The following is a 3,974-nucleotide window of genomic DNA, read 5'->3' on the forward strand; positions in this document are numbered from 1 at the left end:
TCACGCCTTCGCCTTGCCACGATCTCCTGAAGTACCTGAAACAATACACTGAAACTGTAAGCCCGAAATCTTAGTGAGTTACCCCCAAAATACCAACCACACATATCACACTCATAACATATCATAAATAGAACAACCATGCACATCGGGTCTACTGTGTGACTGGTCCGCCCGCACCGGGCCTTCAGTCCACCTGGTCCACCCTCCGAGTCTAGCCATGTACATCGAGTCTACAGTGTGATTGGTCCGCCCGCACCGGGCCTTCAATCCACCTGGTCCACTCTCTGAGTCTACAGTATGACTGGTCCGCCCGCACCGGGCCTTCAGTCGGCCTGGTCCACTCCCCGAGCCTCGGCACGTCTGGTCCGCCCTCTTGGGGCCTTCAGCCTATCCGGACCGCTCGCTGGGCCTTCGGAATATCAGGTCCGCCCTGGGTATGTTGGCCTTCAGCACAAAGCAGGACCCGCCTCAACCCAACCCCCGTCAAACAACCATGTGCACATAAAACAATCAATCACATAACAATCCTCAACCAGACAAACAGTCTAACAGATCACATAGCATATCAACATCCTAACCAGGATTCCGACCTAACCGGTCACTAGCATAACATTACCCTATATCCCGGGTACCGACCTTAACCAGGTCACTAACATAACACCATCCTAAATACCAGGATGCAGATCTAGCAAAACAATAACATAACAAACAATACCCGGATTTCCATCCGATAAAGGGCCGGCCTTGGTGCCGTAGACCCTGTCGATATAGAGAGGATAACTCACCTCGCAATTGCCGACTGAAAGGATAAGATCAGCTGCTCCGATCACCGACACGAACTCCACCACCGAACACTACCAAAGAACCAATTCCATAAATACCAAAATCACCAAAATACCCTTGGAAGTCAAACTGGTCAACTCTTGGTCAAAGTCAAAGTCCTCAGTCAAAGTCAACCTCCCTGACTGACTCTACTCGACGAGTCGACCCGTCGACTCGTCGAGTCCCTATACTCAGAAATTCCCATAACCCGAGTCTACTCGCCGAGTCACCCCAAGACTCGTCGAGTCCAACGATCTCCGAGTCCCATCCTGTCCAACTCACTGAGTCACCCCTCGACTCACTGATCTGCGTCTTAACCAAAAGGGGTTAGGGGTTCTGCGACCAGACTCGCCGAGTCCAAGAACAGACTCGCCGAGTCCACGACAATCTTCAATAGACTCGCCGAGTTGTTCTTCCAACTCGTCGAGTCCAAGCTCATCATCATAAGACTCGCCGAGTCACCCATGCGACTCGCCGAGTTACTATGTGACTCAAAGTCAGATCTCTAGCCCGACTCGCCGAGTCATCTCCCAGACTCGTCGAGTCCATACGTGCATTCCCAAAATCTCGAGACACAGAGCTGCTCCTTTGCTCCAAACAATAGATCGGGGTCTCTAGAGTCCATTAGCAACATAAAGTTGCTACCTTTACGTGCTTCTTGCCCCATAATACCAAAAACCAAGCTAGAAAGGGACTTAACTCTTGGGGAAAGGCTTTTGCATAGCAACCAAAAGGGCTTTCTGCATCTTTGATCCAAATAGAGCTCAGATCTGGAGTTGCAACTCCAGATCTAACTTATACACCAAGATGTCATCATATCATCTCCAAACAAGCCCTAAAACTTCCATGAAAATGGATCTAGAAAGGGGAAAGCCAAGGATAACGATTCATTACCTCCAAAACGACCTCCTGCTGAAGAGTAATCTGAATCTCCACAAATGTCCTTGATCCAAGCTTCTTGATCTTCAAGATCTCTTCACAAGACACTTAACAATGCTCTAATTTGCTTCCAATGGCTCTCACTCACGATTCTAGGGTTCCTGGGTCTCAAAGGGGGCTAAGGGAGCTGAGGGGAGGACATTAAGTCCTTTAAATAGGGTGCAACCCCGAAGATTAGGGTTTTTCCTCAACCAGCACTGACTCGTCGAGTCCAGCCGCCGACTCGCCGAGTCAGGCCACTTAACCCTGTGTCACGCACCCGCTTCGACTCGGCGAGTCAAGAGACCTACTCGCCGAGTCCCTTCCTTTATTTTCACTTAGCACCCTTCAACTTCTTGCTTCCGAACTTGGGATGTTACACAAGTCTAGGAGATGATCAGGATCGAATTCACAAGGTGAACATACTTGGTTCACGAGGTGAACCTCACGAGGTGAACATACTTGGTTCACGAGGTGAACCTCAAATTTTCACCCTATAAATAGAAGTTCAAGGGGTAGCCTGTCACACCCCGAAACCGTGATGGCGGAATTGTTCCGGGGTGGAGGACGTCATGCGTAGTATCACAACAATTGTATCATAGCAAGCATAGTAAACACAACCAGACATTGAATACATATGTGAAAAAGGTTTACATTGTTTAATACATAGTTTTAATCATATCAAAAGTAAAATAGAAAGACACGAATCTAACGCTTCGTCTTCTCCGAACTCCTGGAAGTACCTGTTTACTAATTCCCTGAGAATACAAGCAGTTTTGAAAGAGTATCAGCATAAAGCTGGTGAGTTCATAAGCATTTTAGTTTTAGAGAAAAATGTTCTTTGAATCCTTTTGAAAAGTGTCCCTCAAGAAAATCCTATATTTTCTTATGAAAAGCGGTTTTGAAAGAGTGTCTATCAGTAGGAAATAAACCATCAGTTTTAGAAATGCCGGTGTTATCTTGGGAAAATCCCATATTTTCCCTAGAAACAGGTTATCCGTCCTAGAGGTAGAGATGTAAATTTAGGAAACCCATGATTTCTATCAGTATGTATATGAAAGTAGTTTTATTACTCAAAATAAAACAAGTGAAGAGTAGAGTCCGTAAACCAAAGTTAGTTTATACTTATTTTGTGAGTCGTATAACCGGACTTGATATGACCGAGAGACCTTTATAACGTTCTTCAGGCGTTAAGCTAAATGACATTTGTTCACCACAGGCGTGCCCGCCTAACTGTAGCTAGCAGTTCAGGTGTGGGATTGTCAGTCTCGAATAGATCTATTCACAAATCTCACGCTCTCCCTCCAGGAGACTCTGGTTATACTAAAAGGATTTATCACTGTACACCTAAGAGCACAGTATTGAAGTAGAGCCTCATAATTATGTATAATCTAGTTTATTAGAGGGAAAGAGTATAAAACAATAATTATCCTTGAAGAGTCTTTAAGGTGTGTACGACCACCTTATGAAGGTGTGCGGCCGTACACCTTCAAGTGATGAAGAACACGAAGAACATGAAGAGTTTTAAGCTTAGATCATGGTGTCTTACCAGTATAACAAGCTGAATGATGGAGTAATTCACGTTTTTTAGGCCCTTAGAGTGTTCTTGGATGAAGTTTTTAGAGAGAGAAAGTAGAGAGAGGAAGTAGAGTGCAGCCAAAAGAAAGGAATGAGTGAAGGGGTCACCCTATATATATATATATATATATATATATATATATATATATAGGGATGAGTGTGCGGCCGCACATCCATGTGTGCGGCCGTACACACCTCTCAAGAGGGTGTATGGCCCGGTTTTGTCTCTATACGACTTGTTGACTCATTTCTAATCTCATTCCCGGCTGTACTCAAGCTTAGAACACTTAAACTAACTCTTAAACAACATTAAAAGGTAACGAAATCAAGTTCAATGTTGATAAAGTTGACCAAGCATACAGAATAAAAGGTTCGAGTTGTCACATCATCCCCCCATTAGAGGGAATTTCGTCCCGAAATTCGAACATAGAATACAAATCATGGATTAGAAAAGAGATGCGGATATTTCTGTTTCATCTGATCTTCGCACTCCCAAGTGAATTCGGGTCCCCGCTTGGCATTCCAGCGAACCTTCACTATCGGGATGCGACTTTGCTTTGTTAGTTTGATCTCTCTATCCATGATTTCGACAGGTTCTTCCACGAAGTGTAGACCCTCGCCTAATTCGATCTCGTCGAGAGGAATCACAAGTGTCT

Source organism: Lactuca virosa, chromosome 4 (assembly GCF_052849685.1).
Source record: "Lactuca virosa cultivar CGN04683 chromosome 4, Lactuca_virosa_CGN04683_v6, whole genome shotgun sequence".
NCBI lineage: Eukaryota > Viridiplantae > Streptophyta > Magnoliopsida > Asterales > Asteraceae > Lactuca > Lactuca virosa.